We start from the raw sequence: 9,929 nt of genomic DNA, 5'->3' as shown, positions 1-9,929 counted from the left end.
TTTAGACAAAGGAGGAAGGAACAAAAGGCTAAAAAACGCTGCAATATGGCCGATGGGTTTGAAATTGGAGGTGCTCATAATGAAGCCAATCCTATTGCTTTGGCCGATGATAGAGCCCGAGCAATAAGAGAGTATGCAGCCCCTATGTTCAATGAGCTAAATCCGGGTATTGTGAGACCCGAAATCCAAGCACCTCACTTTGAGCTCAAGCCTGTCATGTTTCAAATGCTCCAAACGGTTGGTCAATTTGGTGGGTCGCCAACGGAAGATCCTCACCTCCATATTCGCTCATTTTTGGAGGTGAGTGATTCTTTCAAGCTACAAGGAGTAAGTGAAGAGGCTTTAAGATTGAAGTTGTTCCCATTTTCCTTGAGGGATCGGGCTAGAGCGTGGCTTAACACTCTTCCTCCCGATTCGGTGACTAATTGGAATGACTTGGCTGAAAAATTTTTGAGAAAGTACTTTCCTCCAACAAGAAATGCCAAGTTTCGAAGCGAGATCATGTCCTTTCAACAATTGGAAGATGAGACTACTAGTGATGCATGGGAAAGATTCAAGGAGTTGTTGAGGAAGTGCCCACACCATGGTATTCCCCATTGTATCCAACTTGAGACCTTTTACAATGGTCTCAATGCGGCTTCTAGGATGGTGTTGGACGCTTCGGCTAATGGAGCCATTCTTTCCAAGTCTTACAATGAAGCTTTTGAGATTTTGGAAAGGATAGCTAGCAACAACTATCAATGGTCAACTAATAGAGCTCCTACAAGCCGAAAAGTAGCGGGTGTTCTTGAAGTAGATGCTTTGACCGCTCTAACCGCTCAAATGGCCTCAATGACCAACATTTTGAAGAATATGAATATGGGAGGAAGTGTACAACCAGCCGCTGCCATTCAAAGGGCAGAAATATCTTGTGTGTATTGTGGTGATGGGCATACTTTTGAAAATTGCCCCTCAAATCCAGCTTCGGTGTGTTATGTGGGTAATCAAAACTTCAACCGCAACAACAATCCATACTCAAACTCCTACAATCCGGCATGGAAGCATCATCCGAACTTTTCATGGGGAGGTCAAGGGGCAAGTTCAAGTGGAGCACAAGGACAAGGAAAGCAATCATTCCCACCGGGTTTTTCTCAACAACCAAGACCTCAACAACCTCACCAACCTCAAGGCTCTCAAACTAGTTCTTTGGAGAGTTTAATGAGAGATTATATGGCCAAGAATGACGCTGTAATTCAAAGCCAGGCAGCATCTCTTCGGAATCTTGAAGTTCAATTGGGGCAATTGGCCAATGATTTGAAGAATAGACCACAAGGCACCTTGCCTAGTGACACCGAAAATCCAAGAAGAGATGGGAAGGAACATTGCAAAGCGGTAACCTTGAGAAGTGGAAAAATAATTGAGTCAAACGTGGCTGCAAAAGGCAGTAAAGAGCCCTCTTCAATCCAAAAAGAGGGGGAAATGAAGAAAAAACCAGCAACTTCAGCTGCTGAAATTCCCCCAGTAGTTACAGCATCCAGTCGACGTGCTGCAGAAAAGCCTTTGCAAAAGCCACCTCTACCATTTCCTCAACGATTCAAGAAGCAGCAAGACGATGGGCAATTCCGGAGATTTCTTGATGTTCTAAAGCAGCTCCACATCAATATACCTTTAGTGGAAGCTTTGGAGCAAATGCCAACTTATGTGAAGTTTTTGAAGGATATTTTGACAAAGAAAAGGAGGCTTGGCGAGTTTGAAACGGTCGCTTTGACGGAGGGATGTAGTGCTATGTTGAAAAGTAAAATTCCACCCAAATTGAAAGATCCGGGCAGCTTTACAATTCCTATTTCTATAGGGGGTCGAGATGTTGGAAGAGCTCTTTGTGACTTGGGAGCTAGTATTAATCTCATGCCTATGTCTATTTTTAGGAAGTTGGGAATTGGAGAAGCAAGGCCAACCACCGTCACTTTGCAATTAGCGGATCGTTCCATGGCTCATCCGGAAGGGAAAATTGAAGATGTGTTGGTACAAGTGGATAAGTTCATTTTTCCGGCCGATTTCATTATTCTTGACTATGAGGAAGATAGGGAAGTTCCAATCATTTTAGGGAGGCCATTTCTTGCCACGGGAAGAACTTTGATAGATGTTGAAAAGGGAGAGCTTACCATGAGAGCTCAAGATGAGCAAGCCACATTCAAGGTCTTTCATCCTATGCGTGCTCCGGATGCAATAGGAGAATGCTTAGCAATTGGAGATATGGATCCTAACATGGTTGAGGAGTCCAAATTCAAAAATAGTAAGAAGGTGAGAAAGAAGATTCCCCTTAAAGAAATTGCTAAGGATCACGAGCCGCAAGAAAGCAAAGACAAAACATCATTTGACCCTAAAAAACCACCCAAAAAGAAGAGAAAGAAAAAGAAGTTTAGTAGAAAATTTTGGTCTCAAATGTTTGAAGTTGGGCAACAAGTGATTTTTGCTAACTCTTTAATGAAGGCTACTCATGGACGACTAGATTCAAGGTGTGATGGATCTTTCTTGGTGGTGAGAGTGTACCCCGATGGGGTGGTAGAACTACGTGATGCACTTTCAAGAAGAAAATTTTTGGTGAAAGGCCAAGGAGTGAAGTTTGGGAGCGGTGAGGTTGATCGAGCAAAGACCTCCATCACATTGGAAGAGGCTTGAGGAAGAAGGGTCTCGGGTTGTCATGGCTTTAGTGAATCACATTTGGGCAACCCAAGAGCATAGGAACATGATTATATTTAGTTATATATATGCTCACCCCTTGAAAAAAAATATATATGTATTTACAATTAAGTTTGGGGTGTGCCACCCCTTGAAAAAAAAAAAAGAAAGAAAAAAAAAGAAAGAAAAAAAGAAAAAGAAAAAGAAAAAAAAAGAGGAAAAGAAGAAAAAGGAAAAAAAAAAATTAGTATATACATACTTATATAATTACATATATATATAACTTTTAATTTCCTACATTTACTAATGATTTCGCTGTAGTGTGGTGATCTTTATTGCTGGTGCAAAGCAAGGAATGACAGAAAAAAGGGGCTGCTGCAATATGGTGTGAGCAAATTTGTATGTTGAAGCAGTAGGTCCCAGTACAGCATTGGATCAGCATCGCTTCAGCATTTTGAAGCAGAGACTCTAGTGGGGAAGAGTTCAAATCTTGAGGGAGTTTTCTTTTTTTCCTTAGTTAAATTGTTATTGTTGGTTGTGTTAGATTGTTTACTTAGTTTACTTTTATTGTTGTCTTTAGTTGTGTGAGTAATAAATATTATGTGGATTAGATGTGTATTAATCATGTTGTTTTGTCATGTTTGTTACGTTTTGTTTTAGCTTGCAAATGAGAAAAATACTGCTTGTATTTTCAGCTTGGTTTAGGGTAGCGCTCGATGATGAAAAATATCTATTTCCCTCCATTTGTGGAGTGCCTTGGTTTGTGTGTTGAAAATGCTAATTTTAAGTGTTATTTTTGTCCAAATGCTAGCCTATGAGGAATGCTTTCAACTATTGTGTGCTTGTGTTATCCCACCATACTTGAGTTTTTAGAATAGCCAACGCTTTGAGAGAGTTTAAGCGTCTAGAATTAGCTAGTGTAATCCTTGAGGCGAAATCCTAGCGAGCTTTATAACTTAGAAATGATTTAGGCCATCTTTGGACGTTTGAGCCTTTCTAACCTTCCCTATGAATTCAATTTTTCCCTAGTCACCCGAGTTTGAGCCATTTAGCCTATTATTGTTGTCCAACCCAATCCTACATCTAACGCCAATCTTAATTTGCATTTCCACATATGTCCTAACTTAATTACTCACTTGTCAAGAGCCAAGTTTCACATTAAGTTTGGGGTGAGTGTAACTTGTGGCGAGCTAATTCAAGGTTATACTTTTAGCCACATTGGGGACAATGTTGGGTTGTAAGTTTGGGGTGGGGGAATTAGCTCACGAAATATATGAGTATGAACTTTCAATTAACCTTCTCTTGCTATTTATTATATAAGTGTAATATAGTAATAAATGTCTTTCTAATATATGAAAAAAAAAAATCAGCAATGAAAAAAAAAAAAAAACAAAAAATACATATGCTTGCAACTAAGTTTGGGGTGTTCCACCCATTTTAGTTCAAAAAAAAAAAGAAGAGAGTAAACATAGCAAGAGAAGTCAATTTTAATATCAAGTACTTGTGAGTATTGAATTAGGGAAGAGGGTCAAGAGAAAAAAAAAATTATTACGGAAGAGGCTCGGTTTTTGACAAGTGAAGTGGTTAGGTATTAAGCTAGTTTAAATACATCCTATACCATACCCTAACCCAAGCCTAGTCAAGTCCTTTTGATCTAAGTTGTAAAGCTAAGCTACATTAGTGGAGAGGATCACACTAGTTCAACTTATGGAAGCAAACTTTTTAAACTTGAGGATCGAGGGGTAGTTGTGATAGAAATTCAAAGTGTTGGTGGGAAGTATTTGCATACTTTATTGAGTGAATTACTCTTGATAAGTTTTAAAGACATAAATAGCATGCAAAATTCTGTTGACACACACAAGTTCAAGGCATATTCACTACTGCCAATTACACTTCCATTTCATCTAATTCTGAGAGCAAATTTTGTCCCTAGACCAAGTGTGAAAGAGCAAGATTTTCTCTACTGCAAGCGTGTTAGTGTCGCTGTCATTTTCTATTCTTATTGTTTAGTTCTTTGTGTTTTTCATTACTCGAGGACGAGCAATACTCTAAGTTTGGGGTGTGATAACTCTATGTTATAGAGTTAATTTTTATGCTTTTAAACTAAAGTATTGTGAGGAGAGTAGTGAAAATGTGTTTATTTTGCTTAATTTTAATTAGTTTTAGTGTTATTTTCTATTTAGTAATCTAACCTTTAAGTTTTGTAAATATTGATATTGTTGGGTGTGTTTTTCCAATTAACTGTGCTTATTTTGTTGAAAAAGGAGGAATTAAATTGATAGGTAAAAGAAAAAGAAGCAAGGAAGAAAAGGAGCACAAGCTGAAACTGGGCTGATTGCTGAAGCAATGCTAAAGCAATGCTGAAGTGAATTCAGCATCCTGGCAGTGACGTGGAAACACGAATTTCACTTATCCACCTCAGCAACTTCGGTCCAGTCACTCAAATTGCACCAGCCAGCTGACGTGGAAGAAAGGGGTCTAACCCTAGTGGGCCAAAGTGGAAAAGTTTGGGCTTCTATTTTGGGGTATGAAGTTTGTACCCTAAAAAACCCAACAACAAAAAGAGAAGAAAAAGGAAGTACACCATAATCATCTTCATCATCTTGTATGTACAGTACGGGGCAGCTGCCATTTTTCTATGGAGGAGCTTTAATTGCAGCAGGAAGTACAACAAAGAAGAAGAAGAGGGGACCAAGCCTAGTGTTTGAATTTTCTTTTACCCTTTCTTGATAGTCTTCTTTATTTTTTTCTCTTTGTTATTGTTGTTTGTACTTAGTATCCAAAACTTCTTGAGATTGTAAATTTGGGCAGCAGCCATGGATGAAGTGTTTTTAGCTTGGATTTTATCTTCTTATTTGAATATGAGCTAAACTTTTGAGGCTTGAATGACTATGAACTTCTAAGTTGGTATGATTAAATTTTAAGCTTACTTTAGCATTTGTTTGCCTTTGTTCATTCAAGTGAGTCTCATTTTAATTGATTGTTGTTTCTTGGCCATGAATAACAATTTGCTAAGCTAGATCTTGTACCGGAAGGGCTAGATCTAGTAGTTCAACTTGAATGGAGCAAGTGAAAACCTAGATTTAGGCTTTTCTTTGTAAGTGGAATAGGAATATTTCATTTACCTTGCATAACTTACCAAATGAATGTTAGAATGGTGTCCTGCTTGCTGGTTTGATATAGGAATATATTGAGCTTAATGGTAGGATTAAAGTTGTGAGTGTTGGAAAATTCTCACAAGCCTAAAGGAATTTGTTGTTATCTCTGTGCAGAATGCTAGAGTAATGCTGAACCAATGCTGTACTGACTGTAAAAAACCTGACTAAAAGGAATTAGTTATTCAAGCCATTTTTGCCATATTATATTTCTTATCTTGCGAACAATTTTTCTAGCAGCAGTAGTTTTAATTTTAGCAAGTTTAATTCTTGTCAATTTTAATTTTGAATCATTACTCAACCATTTACATATTATTTCTTTTTATTTTAAGTTGTAATTAGTTGATTTTATATCAAACTTTGTTTGCAATCCCTGTGGAGACGATCTTACTTATCACTTTATTACTTGTGTGACTGCGTATACTTGCGTATATAATTTTCACAACAATTTCTAATATTAAATAGGAAAATATTATAAATTGTGAAATTAATTATTTAATTAATTTTGGTACAATTTATTTTAAGTATATTTTTCCTAGTATTAAACTAGAGATTAATAATTAAGTCTTCTCTACACTTAATTATTTATTTCTTGAATTTAATACATTTAATTAATTTAAAAATTAAATATCTAAGTTGATTTTTATCATCATACTTAAATATTTCTTTTTTCATGACATTTAATTAAATAGAAAATTATTTTTAGTTGAAATTTATTTTTTCAACTAAATTTAAATAATTTTCAAAATATACTTTTTCTTTATTTTATTAATCAATTTTTGAAATTGCATTTCTTAAATGCTAGAATTTCAAATTTTATCTTGAAAAATAGATTAAGTTGTAAATTAATTATTTTAATTAATTCTTGGATCAACTTAAATCAATGATTTTTTCATTTATTGATTAATTTAAAATAAATTGAATTAAAGTATATTATTAGAAATTGAATTAATTAGTCAAAGGAAAATCTAGATAGATGATATTTTTGCTTGAAGTATTTTTCTAGTGTATTTAATTAAATAGAAAATTAATATTTAAGTTGATTTTCATCATCATACTTAAATATTTGAAATTTTTCTTATATATTTAATTAAATAGGAAAATTATATTTTTTGTTGTAAATTAATTTTATTAATTAATTTTGGGCCAACATTAAATTAGAATAATTTTTCCAGGATTAATTTTTTATTTTAACATGCATTTTCGAAAATTGTATTCTTAAATACTTTAATTTTTCGAAATGCAATATATATTTATAGAAAATTAAATTTGAGTTGTAAATTAATTTATATTAATTTTGTAACAACTTAAATTGAATATTTTTCTAAATATTTATTGGAAATTATTACTAAGATGGAAATAATTCATCTAAGTAAAATTTATAAATATTAAATTAAAATTTATATTTAGAATTTTTCATTCTAAATTGGAAATTTTAAATAAATATATATTTAAAATAAATAAATTAAATAAAGAGAATCAAAGAAAATACAACTCACTTTAAATAATGAGCTTGATTATTATTAAGATATTCGATCTCCATTGTTGGTCTTACAAAAGTTAAATGTTTTCAATATAACCTCGAGACGCTAGACTTCGTCCCCCTATGGATGGTTATTCGTTGAACGCATTTAACACCGTAAGATTTCATTTGATAAGTGTTTTGTAACTTTTCGTCTCTATTAGACTCTCCCCTACGGTGACTACTTAGAGATAAACTTATGAAACATGAAACAATGGTAGAAGCTCATAAAATGAGAATAACCTTGACTCTCGCCTACCGGGACAACGTTGGATTCTTATTTTGATCGAATAAAAGGTTGCTAGAATGGTTTCTATTTTAGATGAGCTGACAACTCTATTCAATAAATGATGCTTTGACTCTCGCCTACCGGGACACTGTATCAGTTTATTGAAAACCTTGGAAATTATTTAGGATTGTATGTTTTAGTATTTTCACTAGTCATTCCTACTTGCTATATGTTTATAATTTCTGAATTGTGTATGAATTTATATTGAACCATGTTATTTTCTGTTATTAAGTTGTAGTTTAATTTCGAATCTTCATTGTTGGTCTAACATGTTTGTTTATCTAATGAAATAAATCCCTAGTGGATTTTCACCATTAGACATACATAATAGTGTAAGATCTCGTAAGATAAGTATTGTATATGCGACATCTAACTGTTCATCAATTGATGACACCTTAGACTAGTATTTTTACAATATGAAACAAGAAGATTACATAAATAAGATTACTTTGTCTTTCGCTAATCGAAGCATCGTTGGATTCTTATTTTAAACGAAATTATCCTAATTCCTCTTAGCTTATTCATTTCGAATTAGCTTTAAAAACATATCATTGGATGAATGGTCTATAAATCATTTCATGTCATTTTATATGACGCATATGATTATAATCCCGAAATTCTATTCCCAATTGATATAAATCCTCAATCTTAGAAATCTCCTACTTGTATGGGCAAATCTGACATAGAGTTTGTATTAGTAGTGGTGGTCCAAGAAAGAATTACTCATTATATTTGGTTGAATTTAAGTCTTTGACTTTAATTTTAGAATCCAAACAGAAATTTTCTTATATTTCTAATTCCAGATACAATACAGTTACACTTTCTCAAGTGTTTAATATCCATCTTTTATTAATGGATTCAAACTGTATGGAATATGAGTTAGGTATTCTGTGACCAGGATCCACTTGCAGTATTCTAAGAACTCTTTGATGTAACTAAACCTATGTCATCAATAGACACTACCACATTTTTTTTAATCTATGGCATTTGTATCTTGTTCATAGTGGATTTGACAAGATCAATCTCTGCAAAGAGTTAATATGCCTATATCCACTGAAAGTAAGTTCATCTCATTCGCAGATGGATGTACATTCAGGGGTGGATATGAGTTTTTCGTTGTATTCTTAAAACGATAACTCTAGATTATACCTTATGCAAAGAAATTTGAAATGTTTGAAAAATTTCATTAATTTCTAGCAATGGTTAAAACCATTAAGGTAAGTGGTTAAAGATCTTGCGAACTGATAAGGGTGGAGAAATAGTTAGTAGATATGCAGTTCAAAGATTATTAAATTGATTTTTGAATTATATCCAAACTTACCTCCCCAGAAATTTCGAGTTGCATGTTGATGATTAGTTACTAGTCGTTGCCTAAATCCTTCAATGGTAATACAATTTCAGAATGATGTAATGGTTGTATACTTAATGTAAATCATTACTAGATTCATGGATGACCTAATCAAAATCTTAAGAAAAGCTAGAACTGTTAACCATTGTTTGTTAGCTATTCTAAGTGATTAGGGGTGGACCATCCCATAGTCAATAGATAAGAAAGTGTTTGTTCAAACAAATACTACTTTTCTAAGATAATGACTAAGTTTGAAAACAAGTAGCAAATAAAGGAGATATTTTTTTCTTGATTCCAAAAGTGTTCTATCATATAACATATGATGATCCCACGGCCTCTGTTGTCTTGTCACAACCGAAGAGATCAATACCATTTAGTTTTCTTAGACATAATTCACGGTGCCTTGTCGTAGTGGGAGAGTTTCTAGGAACTCACCTTCTTATGACTTGGGAGACACTAGTGATTAAAATCCATTGTGAGTTTAAACAAGTAATGGATTGTCAAGATAAGAAACTAAGAAGAAAAGCCAATAGAACTATGGTTTAATCCATTCACATGGAGTAACCTAAAGTTTTCTATTACAAGGACATAAAAGGAAATTTTCGTTTATAAGTCTATTCAATAGACTTAACAAAACTTCCTGTTCCTAGTATTATAGGTTTGAGTTTATCTAAACCTATGGCTTGTGGTATACCTGGTAATTACTTACTCTAATGCAAGCAACTTACTTTAGTAAGATGCTGAAGCATTTTCTTTCTAATGGAAATCTATAGAAGCTTCACAACTTCTTAGGTATAGATTTTATTTATGTAAGGAAAAGTCTCAACTATTCCAGAAAAGATAAAGCCATGAAAGAATTTCTTATATCAACAGTGAGAGGTCTTAGATATGCTTTTGTATGCCTTAGACCAGACACCTGTTGTTGAGTGGGAGTAATGAGTAGGTATCAGATTAATC

The 9,929-nt window shown here is 33.9% G+C and overlaps 1 non-coding gene across 1 annotated transcript; it reads right to left on the bottom strand.

The window, feature by feature from the left end:
* Positions 1-483: 483 nt before the first annotated feature.
* Positions 484-590, bottom strand: LOC115711749 (small nucleolar RNA R71). The gene has a single exon (XR_004010626.2). It is a non-coding gene; the product is annotated as a small nucleolar RNA R71 (small nucleolar RNA).
* Positions 591-9,929: the final 9,339 nt, after the last annotated feature.

The sequence above is a fragment of the Cannabis sativa genome, chromosome 3, assembly GCF_029168945.1.
Source record: "Cannabis sativa cultivar Pink pepper isolate KNU-18-1 chromosome 3, ASM2916894v1, whole genome shotgun sequence".
Classification (NCBI taxonomy): domain Eukaryota; kingdom Viridiplantae; phylum Streptophyta; class Magnoliopsida; order Rosales; family Cannabaceae; genus Cannabis; species Cannabis sativa.
The sequence above is the reverse complement of the archived record's forward strand: the minus strand, read 5'-3'. Positions and strand labels throughout refer to the sequence as shown.